Here is a 19,381-nt window from a genome sequence, read left to right as displayed (position 1 = left end):
GTAGCTATACTAAGTGTGGTTATACTAAGTGTAGTTATACTAAGTGTAGTTATACTAAGAGTAGCTATACTAAGTGTAGTTATACTAAGAGTAGTTATACTAAGTTAACTACTTAGTTAAGTTATACTAAGGGTAGCTATACTAAGTGTGGTTATACTAAGTGGGGTTATACTAAGTGTAGTTATACTAAGTGTAGTTATACTAAGGGTAGTTATACTAAGTGTAGTTATACTAAGGGTAGTTATACTAAGGGTAGTTATACTAAGTGTGGTTATACTAAGTGTAGTTATACTAAGTGTGGTTATACTAAGTGTAGTTATACTAAGGGTAGTTATACTAAGGGTAGTTATACGAAGGGTAGCTATACTAAGTGTGGTTATACTAAGTGTAGTTATACTAAGTGTGGTTATACTAAGTGTAGTTATACTAAGTGTAGTTATACTAAGTGTGGTTATACTAAGTGTAGTCATACTAAGTGTGGTTATAATAAGTGTAGTTATACTAAGTGTAGTTATACTAAGTATGGTTATACTAAGTGTAGTTATACTAAGGGTAGCTATACTAAGGGTAGTTATACTAAGTGTAGTTATACTAAGGGTAGTTATACGAAGGGTAGCTATACTAAGTGTGGTTATACTAAGTGTAGTTATACTAAGTGTGGTTATACTAAGTGTAGTTATACTAAGTGTAGCTATACTAAGTGTGGTTATAATAAGTGTAGTTATACTAAGTGTAGTTATACTAAGTGTGGTTATACTAAGTGTAGTTATACTAAGGGTAGCTATACTAAGTGTAGTTATACTAAGTGTAGTTATACGAAGGGTAGTTATACTAAGTGTGGTTATACTAAGGGTAGCTATACTAAGTGTGGTTATACTAAGTGTAGTTATACTAAGGGTAGCTATACTAAGGGTAGTTATACTAAGTGTAGTTATACTAAGTGTGGTTATACTAAGTGTATTTATACTAAGTGTAGTTATACTAAGGGTAGCTATACTAAGGGTAGTTATACTAAGTGTAGTTATACTAAGTGTGGTTATACTAAGTGTAGTTATACTAAGTGTGGTTATACTAAGTGGGGTTATACTAAGGGTAGCTATACTAAGGGTAGTTATACTAAGTGTAGTTATACTAAGTGTGGTTATACTAAGTGTGGTTATACTAAGTGTAATTATACTGAGTGTGGTTATACTAAGTGTAGTTATACTAAGTGGGGTTATACTAAGTGTAGTTATACTAAGGGTAGCTATACTAAGGGTAGTTATACTAAGTATAGTTATACTAAGTGTAGTTATACTAAGTGTGGTTATACTAAGGGTAGCTATACTAAGGGTAGTTATACTAAGTGTAGTTATACTAAGTGTGGTTATACTGAGTGTAGTTATACTAAGGGTAGCTATACTAAGTGTGGTTATAATCAGTGTAGTTATACTAAGTGTGGTTATACTAAGTGTAGTTATACTAAGGGTAGCTATACTAAGGGTAGTTATACTAAGTGTAGTTATACGAAGGGTAGTTATACTAAGTGTGGTTATACTAAGGGTAGCTATACTAAGTGTGGTTATACTAAGTGTAGTTATACTAAGTGTGGTTATACTAAGTGTAGTTATACTAAGGGTAGTTATACTAAGTGTAGTTATACTAAGTGTGGTTGTACTAAGTGTAGTTATACTACGTGTAACAATTTTCAGGTAAATTTTTAAAAGATAACCACGAAAGATATTTATTGTATATTGTATATTTATTGTAGGAATTGAAAAGCTAGGGTTAAGGAAGGACTGAACTCTTACTTATAGCGACAGGGATGGATACAGAGAGGGGATGTGTCACCCCACTAGCCATTCCATAATTGTGTAGGTTTATGGGAAATCAAAAATATAAAGTACTGATAATTTCAATTAGAATATTTTTGCTTTATGTTTACTTGTGACATGTTATTTAGGAATATATGAAAGTTGACATGCATTATGTTGTGTGATTCAGTTCTGTACGATTACTTTTAACTTGATATTCACGTTGCAGTAACAAGGAAAAGTTTACTTGGGGTCGGGTTTAAGTCACTGTTACTTAGTCGATCATCCCCCCCACCAAAAAATGCTATATCCACCTCTGGCTAGCGAAACGTGATACAAATATTAAGAGCTATAAATTTAACTTTCTTTTGTGTTGAACGTAAATCCCTTGTGGGTAGAGTTTCATGGGTCGTTCTTGTTTTATGTCAACCTTGTTCCTCAACCAGACGATTTTAACAATACCAGTTTTACACCGTAAGTTATACGTAAAGATGTGTGTAAATTCTTAACAGATCCATTATGAAGGTTTATGTGGTCTGTAGTTCGACTCGACGTGATTGTAATGAAAAACATTTAAACAGAACAAACTATTTACGACCATCTGTCTTGGTAGAAAGTACTTGTCATATGATTGGACAGAAAGCTGGAAAATTAGGTTTACGTATGAGAAGCATATAACAAAGGTCAAAATGTGATGGCACGTGTCCAGTAGTGGGTAGGACAGAAAACAATTAAAATATGATGATACGTGTTCACTAGTGGGTACGAAAGAAAACCGTTAACCTGTGATGGTACGAGTCCAGTTGTGGGTACGAAAGAAAACAGTTAAACTGTGATGGTACGAGTCCAGTTGTGGGTACGAAAGAAAACAGTTGAACTGTGATGGTACGAGTCCAGTTGTGGGCACGAAAGAAAACAGTTGAACTGTGATGGTACGTGACCAGTACTTTCCACATGATACATATGTCATACGTAGTTCAAAATACAATGATATAAATGATTTCTTCAGCAGTTCATATTCTGAGATTGTAATGGTCTGTTGTTTTTACTTTTTGGTGACCAACGATTGTAAGATTATGTGTCATACAGTAGGCATGGTCTAAGATTGTAATGGTCTATTGCTGTTCGTGATTCAAGATAGTAAGGTATTCTCAGTCACTGGTGACAAGGTATACTATCCTCAGTGACTGGTCACCTAAGGTTGTAAGGAAGTGCCATTCGCAGTGACTGGTGACATAAGGTTGTAAGGAAGTACCATTTTCAGTGACTGGTGACATAAGGTTGTAAGAAAGTGCCATTCGCAGTGACTGGTGACATAAGCTTGTAAGAAAGTGCCATTCGCAGTGACTGGTGACCTAACGTTGTAAGGAAGTGCCATTCGCAGTGACTGATGACCTAAGGTTGTAAGAAAGTGCTATTTTCAGTGACTGGTGGCATAAGGTTGTAAGAAAGTGCCATTCACAGTGACTGGTGACATAAGGTTGTAAGAAAAGTAAGGAAGATCTCTATGTTACATCTTGAATGTGACAAAGTAGAGAAGGTCTGTGTGTTACATCTTGAATGTGACAAAGTAGAGAAGGTCCGTATGTTAGTCTTGAATGTTACAAAGTACAAACGATCTGTATGTTACATCTTGAACGTTACAAAGTACAGAAGATCTCTATGTTACATCTTGAATGTTAGAAAGTAGAGAAGGTCTGTGTGTTACATCTTGAATGTGACAAAGTAAAGAAGATTTGTGTGTTACGTTACTCCAAGTTCAGGTATGTGTATAAACCGTCTCTCTGTTCGTTGAAGAAGATGGTGGATTTGTAACCGTTCTATCTGTGAGAAGTTACAAGTTTATTATAACAAATTTTGTAAATGTTATGGACTTTCTTCGTTTTGGTGTTGGTTAAAACTCATATCATGTTAAGTAATCATGTTTAAGTTAAACAATTTGTGAAAGGTTTGACCAAATAATACTGAAGGTTCATCATAGTTAACTCCGTGTTTAATCAACACGTTATCTCTACATCGTGGTTAACTTCGTGTTTAGTCAACACGTTATCTCTACATCGTGGTTAACTCCGTGTTTAGTCAACACGTTATCTCTACATCGTAGTTAACTTCGTGTTTAGTCAACACGTTATCTCTACATCATAGTTAACTCCGTGTTTAGTCAACACGTTATCTCTACATCGTGGTTAACTCCGTGTTTAGTCAACACGTTATCTCTACATCGTGGTTAACTCCGTGTTTAGTCAACACGTTATCTCTACATCGTGGTTAACTCCGTGTTTAGTCAACACGTTATCTCTACATCATAGTTAACTCCGTGTTTAGTCAACACGTTATCTCTACATCGTAGTTAACTCCGTGTTTAGTCAACACGTTATCTCTACATCATAGTTAACTCCGTGTTTAGTCAACACGTTATCTCTACATCATAGTTAACTCCGTGTTTAGTCAACACGTTATCTCTACATCATAGTTAACTCCGTGTTTAGTCAACACGTTATCTCTACATCGTGGTTAACTCCGTGTTTAGTCAACACGTTATCTCTACATCGTGGTTAACTCCGTGTTTAGTCAACACGTTATCTCTACATCGTAGTTAACTCCGTGTTTAGTCAACACGTTATCTCTACATCGTAGTTAACTTCGTGTTTAGTTAACATATTATCTCTAATTGGTAAATAATTTGACCGAATCGGGCTTTACCTTGCCGTGGAATGTTCTAGAACCACATTTTGTTTCCATCTTTGTTAGAACCAGATTGGACGAATGTTAACAAATTTTCTACAAACATTTATCTCATAAACGATTTGTTCAAATCCTTCCAAATGTCAGGTAAATCCACGCTTTAACAAGATATATTATTTACAAGACACAGGCTGTCACGTTTCAACATGTTATCTAGGAAATACTGATTAACAGAAGTTATTGTGAGATTGAAAACTGGGTTTGACACATATTGTTGAAGGGACACAAAACGATACACTGTGTTTATAAGATATGTTGTTTGAAATGTGTTACGTTTAAATGGTTTTATGATCACTATTTTTCTCACGGTTTGTGAACATTGACCGTCACATAACAACCTTTAGTGACTGAAATACTTGGACACTTGTGAGAAAAACAAAGTTTCTTATGTATGCTTCAACATTGAATCAGTTCTGATAGGAAAGAACCACACAAACTAGGAAGTTTGAATAACTTTTACCTGTGTTTCGGAGACGGGGCCTCTCATGGCACGGCGGCAAGTTTGGGAACTTAGAGCGCTAAAACTAGGACTGCGATACTCGTACTGTATTCAGCACAGGTAGACAGCTCTTTGTGTAATTTTATGCTTAACTACAAACATACGAATTGTGAAACGGCACTTTCAAACTTGTCCCTTAGGTTGGTTAGAACAACGTGGACACACTGGACGATACGGAGAGTTTCAGAGCAGCACCGCTCTGGCCCGGCGGGGACTCAACGCACACCGAGCAACAACAGTTGACAACCTTCCTAACATTATTTTCGACCCATGTATAAAAGTGGCAAATACAACTCCTTACTTCGATATGTGAAAATATTGTGTTCTCTAACAGAGGTTGTGTAGGGCAAATTACTTCCTACAAAACACACGTGACCGTGTACTTGTATTGTAAGTGTAAGGTAACATTAAAGCATCACAAACATACACACGTTAGTTACCTGATTTGTATTTTAGACAAAATAAACGGACGCGTCGTGCGAAAGCTATTGTCAGTTGGAAAATTTCTATTTCGTCCATTTATTATATTAGTTACATAATGATGAAACCAAGGTTTAAGAAGACATAATTTACAGAAATATCACCTCAGTATCTGGTGTGAGTAATATTAAACGAAGAAACACAGTAAAACTCAGTGTAATAATACACGTATGTAATATTAGGCTTAGTACAATAGAATAACAACTAGTATCCAGTTTAATACAATAATATTAATAAACAATACTGAGTTTATGAAAAATACTAGGCTTAATATGATAATCCACATAAATATTGTGTATCAATTTTGGCACGAGGGAAAACATTACAGTATTGTTCCAGTTAATACAAGTTTTCATGACAAAATATATTTTCGTGTAGTTATTGCTAGAAATGTCCTCTATGGAATATAGAGATAGGGTTTGGTTTGCCCAGGTGGATATGGCACTCGACTCGTAACCTGAGAGTCACGGATTCGAACCTCCGTCACACCAAACATGCTCGACCTTTCAGCCGTGGGGGCGTTATAAATTGACGGTCAATCCCACTATTCGTTGGTAAAAGAGTAGCCCAAGAGTTGGCGGTGGGTGGTGATGACTAGCTGCCTTTCCTCTCGTCTTACACTACTAAATTAGGGATGGCTGGTGCAGATAGTCCTCGAGTAGCTTTGCGCGAAATTCAAAACCAAACAAGCAAACACAAAACTTCGAACACTAGTCATGTCTAATAATGACACTTAGTTTCAAAGATTATTTAGTAAGTCTTTGTACAGATCTGAGAAAGTAAAGTTATTATGAGATATAACCTGATGATAGTTTAACATAGAATGCCCAGTTGTGTTACAACTTGACAAACACCAGAGTCCGTATTAGAGAAAAGTATTAAATCAAACTACTGTGTCACTGTTATAGGATATATTCCGTTGAACGACGAGCCAGTGTTATCATGATAACCCGGGCGTAACGTAGAAAGATAGACATTGTTTCAGAATAAGTTAAGCAAGGACGGGAAGTAAGATATCTGGAGAGATTCGCACAAGTTAATAAAAAACACGCATATGATTGAAATCGGAAAATAGAACTATTTGTTTGTTGAATTTCACACATAGTTACTCGACGTAGTAGCTAGTTTTCCTTAATATAGAAGTGAAGCATTGTTTCTTTTGTTTGTTGAATTTCACACATAGCAACTCGACGTAGTAGCTAGTTTTCCTTAATATAGAAGTGAAGCATTGTTTCTTTTGTTTGTTGAAGTTCACACATAGCTACTCGACGTAGTAGCTAGTTTTCCTTAATATGAAAGTGAATCATTGTTTCTTTTGTTTGATGAATTTCACACATAGCTACTCGACGTAGTAGCTAGTTTTCCTTAATATAGAAGAGAAGCATTGTTTCTTTTGTTTTTTGAATTTCACACATAGTTACTCGACGTAGTAGCTAGTTTTCCTTAATATAGAAGTGAAGCATTGTTTCTTTTGTTTGTTGAATTTCACACATAGCAACTCGACGTAGTAGCTAGTTTTCCTTAATATAGAAGTGAAGCATTGTTTCTTTTGTTTGTTGAAGTTCACACATAGCTACTCGACGTAGTAGCTAGTTTTCCATAATATGAAAGTGAATCATTGTTTCTTTTGTTTGATGAATTTCACACATAGCTACTCGACGTAGTAGCTAGTTTTCATAATATAGAAGTGAAGCATTGTTTCTTTTGTTTTTTGAATTTCACACATAGTTACTCGACGTAGTAGCTAGTTTTCCTTAATATAGAAGTGAAGCATTGTTTCTTTTGTTTGATGAATTTCACACATAGCTACTCGACGTAGTAGCTAGTTTTCCTTAGTATAGAAGTGAAGCATTGTTTCTTTTGTTTGTTGAATTTCACACATAGCAACTCGACGTAGTAGCTAATTTTCCTTAATATAGAAGTGAAGCATTGTTTCTTTTGTTTGATGAATTTCACACATAGCTACTCGACGTAGTAGCTAGTTTTCCTTAATATAGAATTGAAGCATTGTTTTTTTTGTTTGTTGAATTTCACACATAGCTACTCGACGTAGTAGCTAGTTTTCCATAATATGAAAGTGAATCATTGTTTCTTTGTTTGATGAATTTCACACATAGCTACTCGACGTAGTAGCTAGTTTTCCTTAATATAGAAGTGAAGCATTGTTTCTTTTTTTTTTGAATTTCACACATAGTTACTCGACGTAGTAGCTAGTTTTCCTTAATATAGAAGTGAAGCATTGTTTCTTTTGTTTGATGAATTTCACACATAGCTACTCGACGTAGTAGCTAGTTTTCCTTAGTATAGAAGTGAAGCATTGTTTCTTTTGTTTGTTGAATTTCACACATAGCAACTCGACGTAGTAGCTAATTTTCCTTAATATAGAAGTGAAGCATTGTTTCTTTTGTTTGATGAATTTCACACATAGCTACTCGACGTAGTAGCTAGTTTTCATAATATAGAATTGAAGCATTGTTTTTTTTGTTTGTTGAATTTCACACATAGCTACTCGACGTAGTAGCTAGTTTTCCTTAATATAGAAGTGAAGCATTGTTTCTTTTGTTTGATGAATTTCACACATAGTTACTCGACGTAGTAGCTAGTTTTCCTTAATATAGAAGTGAAGCATTGTTTCTTTTGTTTGTTGAATTTCACACATAGCAACTCGACGTAGTAGCTAGTTTTCCTTAATATAGAAGTGAAGCATTGTTTCTTTTGTTTGATGAATTTCAGACATAGCAACTCGACGTAGTAGCTAGTTTTCCTTAATATAAAGTGAATCATTGTTTCTTTTGTTTGTTGAATTTCACACATAGCTACTCGACGTAGTAGCTAGTTTTCCTTAATATAGAAGTGAAGCATTGTTTCTTTTGTTTTTTGAATTTCACACATAGTTACTCGACGTAGTAGCTAGTTTTCCTTAATATAGAAGTGAAGCATTGTTTCTTTTGTTTGTTGAATTTCACACATAGCAACTCGACGTAGTAGCTAGTTTTCCTTAATATAGAGGTGAAGCATTGTTTCTTTTGTTTGTTGAAGTTCACACATAGCTACTCGACGTAGTAGCTAGTTTTCCTTAATATGAAAGTGAATCATTGTTTCTTTTGTTTGATGAATTTCACACATAGCTACTCGACGTAGTAGCTAGTTTTCCTTAATATAGAAGTGAAGCATTGTTTCTTTTGTTTTTGAATTTCACACATAGTTACTCGACGTAGTAGCTAGTTTTCCTTAATATAGAAGTGAAGCATTGTTTCTTTTGTTTGTTGAATTTCACACATAGCAACTCGACGTAGTAGCTAATTTTCCTTAATATAGAAGTGAAGCATTGTTTCTTTTGTTTGATGAATTTCACACATAGCTACTCGACGTAGTAGCTAGTTTTCCTTAATATAGAATTGAAGCATTGTTTTTTTTGTTTGTTGAATTTCACACATAGCTACTCGACGTAGTAGCTAGTTTTCCTTAATATAGAAGTGAAGCATTGTTTCTTTTGTTTTTTGAATTTCACACATAGTTACTCGACGTAGTAGCTAGTTTTCCTTAATATAGAAGTGAAGCATTGTTTCTTTTGTTTGTTGAATTTCACACATAGCAACTCGACGTAGTAGCTAATTTTCCTTAATATAGAAGTGAAGCATTGTTTCTTTTGTTTGATGAATTTCACACATAGCTACTCGACGTAGTAGCTAGTTTTCCTTAATATAGAATTGAAGCATTGTTTTTTTTGTTTGTTGAATTTCACACATAGCTACTCGACGTAGTAGCTAGTTTTCCTTAATATGAAAGTGAATCATTGTTTCTTTTGTTTGATGAATTTCACACATAGCTACTCGACGTAGTAGCTAGTTTTCCTTAATATAGAAGTGAAGCATTGTTTCTTTTGTTTTTTGAATTTCACACATAGTTACTCGACGTAGTAGCTAGTTTTCCTTAATATAGAAGTGAAGCATTGTTTCTTTTGTTTGATGAATTTCACACATAGCTACTCGACGTAGTAGCTAGTTTTCCTTAGTATAGAAGTGAAGCATTGTTTCTTTTGTTTGTTGAATTTCACACATAGCAACTCGACGTAGTAGCTAATTTTCCTTAATATAGAAGTGAAGCATTGTTTCTTTTGTTTGATGAATTTCACACATAGCTACTCGACGTAGTAGCTAGTTTTCCTTAATATAGAATTGAAGCATTGTTTTTTTGTTTGTTGAATTTCACACATAGCTACTCGACGTAGTAGCTAGTTTTCCTTAATATAGAAGTGAAGCATTGTTTCTTTTGTTTGATGAATTTCACACATAGTTACTCGACGTAGTAGCTAGTTTTCCTTAATATAGAAGTGAAGCATTGTTTCTTTTGTTTGTTGAATTTCACACATAGCAACTCGACGTAGTAGCTAGTTTTCCTTAATATAGAAGTGAAGCATTGTTTCTTTTGTTTGATGAATTTCAGACATAGCAACTCGACGTAGTAGCTAGTTTTCCTTAATATAAAGTGAATCATTGTTTCTTTTGTTTGTTGAATTTCACACATAGCTACTCGACGTAGTAGCTAGTTTTCCTTAATATAGAAGTGAATCATTGTTTCTTTTGTTTGTTGAATTTCACACATAGCTACTCGATCTAGTAGCTAGTTTTCCTTAATATAGAGGTAAAGCATTGTTTCTTTTGTTTGATGAATTTCAGACATAGCAACTCGACGTAGAAGCTAGTTTTCCTTAATATAAAAGTGAAGCATTGTTTCTTTTGTTTGTTGAATTTCACACATAGCTACTCGACGTAGTAGCTAGTTTTCCTTAATATAGAAGTGAATCATTGTTTCTTTTGTTTGTTGAATTTCACACATAGCTACTCGATCTAGTAGCTAGTTTTCCTTAATATAGAAGTGAATCATTGTTTCTTTTGTTTGTTGAATTTCACACATAGCTACTCGATCTAGTAGCTAGTTTTCCTTAATATAGAAGTGAATCATTGTTTCTTTTGTTTGATGAATTTCAGACATAGCAACTCGACGTAGAAGCTAGTTTTCCTTAATATAAAAGTGAAGCATTGTTTCTTTTGTTTGTTGAATTTCACACATAGCTACTCGACGTAGTAGCTAGTTTTCCTTAATATAGAAGTGAAGCATTGTTTCTTTTGTTTGTTGAATTTCACACATAGTTACTCGACGTAGTAGCTAGTTTTCCTTAATATAGAAGTGAAGCATTGTTTCTTTTGTTTGATGAATTTCACACATAGCTACTCGACGTAGTAGCTAGTTTTCCTTAGTATAGAAGTGAAGCATTGTTTCTTTTGTTTGTTGAATTTCACACATAGCAACTCGACGTAGTAGCTAATTTTCCTTAATATAGAAGTGAAGCATTGTTTCTTTTGTTTGATGAATTCACACATAGCTACTCGATGTAGTAGCTAGTTTTCCTTAATATAGAATTGAAGCATTGTTTCTTTTGTTTGTTGAATTTCACACATAGCTACTCGACGTAGTAGCTAGTTTTCCTTAATATAGAAGTGAAGCATTGTTTCTTTTGTTTGTTGAATTTCACACATAGCAACTCGACGTAGTAGCTAATTTTCCTTAATATAGAAGTGGAGCATTGTTTCTTTTGTTTAATTTAGCAGTGTAAGACTAGATTTAAGACGCTAATCATCACCACCCATTGCCAACTCTTGTGCTGCTCTTTTACTCACAAGTAGTGGGATTGACCGTAATATTATAGCACACCACAGTTGAAAAGGTGAGCATTTTTGGTGTGACAGGGAGTCGAACCTGGACATTCGGGATACGAGTAGAGCGTCCTAACCATCAGGTGGCGTGTGAAAACAAATCTGGCAGTGAATTAAAGAAAATTTCACAATGAATGCTAACTTATAATTTATTTATTCTGAAAATGGTACACTTGTTAAAGTGTTGGCCAACGGACCGAAAGGTTTTGGGTTAACGCCACTTCGTACTTTCAGTTATGGGCGTGCTATAAAAGCGACGGTCAGTTTCATCATTCGGTTCAAAGCCGAACGAAGCCCTTGTGACTGCGAAGGTTTCTGCTCTCTCTCTCTTGTCAGTAATTTCAATCCAAAAACGACTTTATATTAACTGTCTTAGACGTTTAGTTTAATACCGTGGAGATATCTATTAAGTTGCTCAGTATTATATAGTTTTACTTAACTGTTTTATCAGGAGTATACTTATAATTAATTAGTTTTTCAGGGTACTATGGTATTCATTATACATTAATTTTTCTCACGAGCCTGTGTTGTTATTCATGAGTTTTCTCTGAGTTCCATGATTTCATCCATTAGTTTTTTTCTCTCTGAGTGGGTAAATTTTGTATCAATTAGACTATATAATTATATTATTTTCATTTCTTAGATCACTCTAAGTATTCACTAATTTTCCTTTCTTTAGATCTCTGTAAACCATTATGTTAATGTACACCACGTGAAATGTGTGGAAACATAAACATGTGCTGTTCGTATTCAAAACATACAGCTTCTAGATAATACTATTGTTTGGTAACATTTTTTTATCCTGATTCATTAAAAATCTCTACTATATTGTTATATTATTAACCTTTGTTATATTCTTACATTACTAACCTTTAATGTACTATTACATTAATAACCTTTATTGTAATATTAATAACCTTTGTTGTAGTGTTAATTAAGTCAATAGCTTTTGCTATATTGTTATATTAATAATTTTAACATTGGTTTTTCAATTTTCCTATCCCGCTGTCTTCTGGATTTTTAGTATCATATTGTTGCTATACAATAAACAGAGAGTCGTCCTCTGTCTTTGAATATTTCGATTTTTTAAAAATAAATCGTTTCTAATTCTTGTTTTTGCTCAAATTTTATAAATTTGGAATTTGTTTTTACAAGTTTATCTTTGTCTAAAAGTGTGGGTAAACAATTAGATAAACTAAAACTAGTTCTTACTTTGTTAAAATTCAACTGTGATTTAATTTTATGTTGACAAATCTCTCAAACAGTAAGTGTATTCATATTTTATTATCAAATTTACTTTCGGATTGTAGAGTTCTATGTGGGAAACAACTTAGAATTCAATAAAAATCCATATATTACATATTTTAATGAATATTCAATAATATCTCGAGTCTGAGAATAAATACGTCAGTTAAGTTGAGGAACAAGTTAAATATGGTTAATTTTCTTTCAAAATTATTAAAGTTAATTTGAGTCCTTACGTTAAAGTTCAAGATGCCTGCTAACCTTAATTTGACATCTTCAGCGAATGAATTGTGAAAAAAATTGGTTGAAAGCGATCTAGTTTTAAATGAAACAATAGTTGTCTTAATGAGCTGTGTTAGAAAGTAAGCCTAACTCGTAACCACATATATAAACATATCTTATGAAAGTAACAATTCCGTTTTATAACCAGATGTTCAGAAACATGTTTTATGAAATGATTGATTCAGTACAGACTGTTTATGATATAAAGCAATTATACAGAACAGTAGCGGGATTTGAACCCAACACACAAGCCTAGAGACGAGTTAAATACAACAGCGTCATTCTTGTCATTATTCAAATAATAAGTTTGTCTACTTAACAAAGTCATAAAGGCTAACCACATCACGTCTTTTGCCAGCGCTAAACATTAACACTTCTACGAAAAGACGTTTCTAGTCCTGATTTTTCCAAGCCCGTTCCCCTGGCTGTGGTTTCGCTAGATAGTAGATAGGGACAGTGGGAATCTCGTTAATCCATTCATTAATGGATTTAAATGGCAATTTCATTTAAATACAAAATTATTAGCCTAATATTAATAACCTTTCAAGTTGCTCTGGGGCCTATTAGGCCCCACTTTTCGTAGGAGTGTTAAGGGACATTCAGTGTGTGTGGCCGGCAGTTGCAGGACGTTTGTTGTATTAAGTAGTACTATTTTGTCTTCGTTGACATGTCTGAAATACTTTGATATTATAATAAATGTTAGTATGACCAACAATTTCTAAATGTTTCAGTTTTTAATAAAAAAAACACCTCACCTCCTAGTGGTCACTTGTTATAGGAATAACCTATTGCTGGGACAACACATGATTTATGTTAATTAGAGGGAAAAGAGTTGATTTATATTTATTTTATGATAATTTTAAGACAAGCACTGATTCAGAACTTTTCAGTGGTTCTGTCTCCAAATCCTCGTGTCAGAGTTTTGTTAATTTCAACATCTTGGTATATCCATCAGTGAAATGGGAACATATCCTAAACCTTCAGAATTAAACAAACAATAATGAGAAATTCATGTCTGTAGTAAATATTCGAAAGGACGACTAAGAGATGCTATATACATTTGCTAAATCAAGAATTAATTTGACCAGCTCTGAACACAAGTGTGACATCGCCAAAATCTGTGAAAAATAAACAATAAAATCAGATACATTAAAACTAGTTATACTAAAATCAGGTACGCTCATAGTAGAGCGAGTTAGGCTTAGTGAAAAGCTCGTATAGGGAACTTTACTGTTTGTTTCTTTGTAATTACACTAGGGAAAGTTAGGTCAAAGTTCCTGGCTCTGTTTAGTCGTAAACTTATGGACCGGGTAGACATTACGACGATTCTAATAAGTTCGAGCTATCGTCACGTACAAAACATGAGGTAACGAGTTATATTTCACAGAATAATGTTTGATTTAATCACCATCACGATTACTGCAGAGAGAGTAATAAATTATAATGGAGAAACGTAATGATAAAGCATACAGTCTCATAATATTAAGTAATAGGACAAAGCAGTGAATCCATTACAATGTTAGACATTACCTAGTATTAAAGGGGTTCATTAAGATGCTTGAAACAGTAATACATCTCAATACTGATAACATCAACTTTTTATGGCTTGTCTAGGTTTGTCAATAACGTAGAATTTTTATCATTCTGTCAAAATTTGTGTCAGTTTCTTATGTAGTGCCTAGTTTCTGTCTTGCGTACACGTGTTAGTTCCCCATGTACATGTTTAGTTTCTGTCTTGTGTACACATCATTTTCTTATATGCTTGTTTATTTCACGCCTTATGTACATGTGTTGCAAGTACCAATGAAGTTTTAAAACACGTTTGGTTTAAACAAATAAGATAAAATACGACGAACTTATAAAGGCATATCTTTCATCTTATTGTTTTCCATGATGTGAAATAAAAAATTTGAAATAATGATAAAAAACAACACTTGTAATTTTTAACGGATGGTTTGCCAGATGAAATGTACACATACTATTGTAAGACAAATCTACAGACACATACGAAGCTAAGGCTTAAAGTGTTAAAATTTATGATAAAACTAAATCATATTTACTGGGAGTGTAATGAAAGTATTCCCCTTTGTGTAAACTATTTACACAAGTTGATTGTTTAAAACACTATTCTAATTAAACAAGCAACTTTAGAATTCAAACCTCAGGCCATTCGCAGCCTGTTAGACAGATATATATGTATATATTATAATTTTAAAACGTGTATGTACGTACCAATGTCTTTAAGAAAATGTTTTTTATGTATTCTTTTAAAACTACAGAGTATTTTTGCAAAAAAAATCTTTGTTTTCTGAAATGTATATAAAACGATCAATAAATAAAGTAATAATAGGTCTAAACATTGTAATAAAAGTCACATAAAGTATACATATTTTTAGTAATAATAAATCTAATAACAGAAATAAATGTCACATAAATTGTATATTTTTAGTGGTAATAGGTCTAAAATTGTAATTAAAATCACATAAACTGTAGATATTTTCCCCACACTTTTCTTAACTTGTTCATTTATGATTTAAAATCAAGGTTGGTAAGTGACTCGTGGCAGACAAAAGACAAATTTGATTTGATACTAAAAATTGATAAATTGAGGAACAAAATTGAAAAAAAATCTACAGTTTATGTGATCTGTTGAATAGGTACTTGGACAAATAATAGTTATATAGTTATTATCTGAAATCAGAATTTGAAAATTTAAGAAAAATGTGTGAAACTTGCAGTTTTAGTGATTTGTGTCACAAATATTAGGCCTAATAAATAGTGACTTATGAAACACGCCTAATTTTACATTCGATATCAATAAATTAAGAAAACTGAGAATAGAAAAGCAGAACAAGATAGACAGTGTAGGTGAGTTTCATTTTCTATTATTGTTTCTTCAATCTTTCTCTAGACTCTGAACTTTAAATATTGATATAAGAAATAATCATAATAAAATTTGAATTATTCACGATTGTATACTTAACAGTGGTAACTAATTGAGGTTTAATTTTTCCCACATCTTTGTATCAAAATATTCAGACCCTAATTTAGATATGTTATATTAGGTAATACAGTTCATTTTAAAACTAGTCCACCTAAACATATTCGAAGATCAAATTTGGCAAAAGACCTGATAAACCATTTTGATCATTCCGGATGCGTAAATGTCTCTTTTGGGACGCCTTCTAAACGGCGTGATGCATTCAATAAATGATGTGGCTCAGGGTTCCCTTACCTTTCTAGAAGGTGGCCTATGCTGTCGAACCTGTCTAGCAGCGTACCTGAAGATGGAAAGAAAAAGTAGATGAGACATTAATGTCTCATATAATGTTTTAGCTTGGTTTTACCCTGTCTATGGTGGTATGCTGTTTTATGATCTACAACTAATAACTCATGTAATATTTATGGCGCAGGTACATACGAGAAGCAATTTCACCAGTCAGCAATACTCTACTATCCACGGATCATCCTCAAGGAGTGACTGCTACTCTTATAACACACGGTAAATATTTATGGGGTCACAAGAATTCGATCACGGATTAACACCAATGGGATCCCGAGTTTTACTATAAAGACAAACTGCGCACCATATGTTTTCGATGTAAATTAGTGGTCAATGTTTTATGCTAGGTTTTCAAACATTTAATTGTAAATTCTAGAATTTTTAAGTTTCAGACTATTTAAGGTATCCTAACAGAACAAAATTAAAGACTTAAAAAAGCGTTTGGGGATTTGTTATAAAACTGGCAATGACATAAACCAGTCGATTACAATAAAATGTAAATTTATGTAGTTCGTATTTTAAATTTTCTGTTTTTAGCTTTTACGTAATAAAGAGAAAACTTAAAGTTGGTGTCTTTTAAAAATATAATTTAAAAAGTTTTTCTTCTTATTATCAGCGAAATAAAATTCCATATTGTCTCAGTATCTTTGTATGTGTAATTATTGTATGACGCACTATATTAAATAACGGTTGATGATTTAACTCAAACAGGTAAAACAACAGGTTGGACGTTTTTATAAAAGTGTTTAGAATTGATTCAACATTTGACAGATGTCACTTCTGAGGCATAGCCTGGTGGTTGATGCACTCGATTCACAATTTGAGGGTCACGGGATCGAATCCCCGCCACACCAAATATACTTGACCTTTCAGCCATAAGAGCGTTAGAATGTAACAGTCAGTTTCATTATTCGTTGGTAAAAGAGCAGTCCAAGAGTTGGCAGTGGGTGGTGATAACTAGATGCCTTACACCGCTAGATTAGGGACGGCTAATGCTGATAGCCCTCGTGTAGCTTCGTGTGAAATTCAAAAACAAACGTTTAGTAGAATGTAAAAAAAAATTTATAACGGTAAATCGGTCATGTGAGTAATATTTCCTTATAAAGACTGGTTATTTGGAGTCAAACGTCTAAAAACTGGTTTGAGTATTTTTATAAATAGTATCGATTTAGAATTTTGGTGATATTTCTATATAGAGTTTTAATTTGAAGTTACTAATATGCCAACGAGCGTTTGCTACTAAATGACCAGTGATGGAATGTATTTTTAACTTTTCTCACACGCACTGACCAAACCTGACGAAGACAAACTGCTAGAAATGTTCGTCATTAGGTAAAATAAGTTTTTTTATTTCTAGTTTGTATTTTTATTTTGTGGATATTATGGAACAATTGTTTTTGTTTGTTTGTTTTTTGGAATTTCGCACAAAGCTACTCGAGGGCTATCTGTGATAGCCGTCCCTAATTTAGCAGTGCAAGACTAGAGGGAAGGCAGCTAGTCATCACCACCCACCGCCAACTCTTGGGCTACTCTTTTACCAACGAATAGTGGGATTGACCGTCACATTATAACGCCCCCACGGCTGGGAGGGCGAGCATGTTTGGCGCGACTCGGGCGCGAACCCGCGACCCTCGGATTACGAAGCGCACGCCTTATGAACAAGAAACAACTTTCGAATCATAAGCACTTCACCTTTATTGCTAGTAAACAATTCTAGTCACATAACCTTAAAAACAAAGCTAAATTTAAAAATGTCCTAAAACAGTTAAAATAACTTTCTAATCTTCGCTGATACTTTGTCACTAACATCGTATGTATTTTATTTCGTTCGAATTTTATATTTACAGATAAATTTAATAAAGATACTTTACAACTTGCGGTTATCTGTATTAGTTTATATAGAAAAAACATATAACTACATTGTAGTACTTTTTATTACGCGCTACAAAATTACTTACACTACGGTGGGTGATATTTTTTTGGTTTAACTTTTATAAAAATATTGTATATGCGATACAACTTATAATTATTGTTTTCTGGTAAGCTATGACAACATCAAAGTATACGCTACTTATTACTACTGTTCCTAAAGCTTTAACCCCTAAATTGGACGATTTTTGTGTTTTCTACCAAGAAGCCATGATAGGGGTGCGTCAGGTTACGTACAGCGACACCTGTTGTATTTTTTTAGCGAATAAGGTGAGAAGTGGTTGATTGCATGATGAAAGCCGTTGTTTCCATTCTGACCAATCGTTTTACTTCCTACTTTAAACGTACGCCCTGTTCTCTGTGATTTGTATTTAAATACGCCCTAAGAGGCGGCTACAAAGTGAAGTTTATTAAAGGACATTTTTAAACGCATACGAAGGAAAACAAAACAGCCACAAAAATCGTTTGTTTGCTTTTTTAATTAAGACTAGAGGGAAGGTAGCTAGTCATCACCACCCGCTGCCAACTCTTGGGCTACTCTTTTACCAACGAATAGTGGGACTGACGGACACATTATAACGCCTCCACGGCTGAAAGGGCGAGCATGTTTGTTGCGACGGGGATTCGAACCCGCGACCCTTAGATTACGAGTCGAACGCCTTTAACCACCTGGCCATGCCGGGCCCAACCACTAAATGCTTGTTTATTAAGATGGGACAGTGTAACTACGTAACATTTAAGTTACGAAACTTAACGTTTTGTGTTTTAGAAAAAAACACATGGCCCGACATGCATCTATATAAATATAATATTGCTGTCTGTTGTATGTCCATGTAACTACTTATCTATATAATATTATATTGTATTATATAAATATAATAATACTGTCCGTTTTATATCCATATATCTACTTATCTATATAAATATAATACTGTCTGTTTTATATCCATATAACTACTTCTCTTTATAAATATAGTAATACTGTCCGTTTTATATCCATATAGCTACTTATCTATATAAATATAATACTCTCCGTTTTATATCCATATAACTACTTATCTATATAAATATAATAATACTGTCTGTTTTATATCCATATAACTACTTCTCTATATAAATATAATAATACTGTCCGTTTTATATCCATATAACTACTTCTCTATATAAATATAATAATACTGTCCGTTTTATATCCATATAACTACTTATCTATATAAATATAATACTGTCCGTTTTATATCCATATAACTACTTATGTATATAATATAGTAATACTGTTTTATATTCATATAACTACTACTCTATATAAATATAATACTGTCCGTTTTATATCCATATAACTACTACTCTATATAAATATAATAATGCTGTTTTATATCCATATAACTACTTTTCTATATAAATATAA

The sequence above is a fragment of the Tachypleus tridentatus genome, unplaced genomic scaffold (genome assembly GCF_004210375.1).
Source record: "Tachypleus tridentatus isolate NWPU-2018 unplaced genomic scaffold, ASM421037v1 Hic_cluster_2, whole genome shotgun sequence".
NCBI classification, from domain to species: domain Eukaryota; kingdom Metazoa; phylum Arthropoda; class Merostomata; order Xiphosura; family Limulidae; genus Tachypleus; species Tachypleus tridentatus.
Note: the sequence above shows the minus strand (reverse complement) of the source record.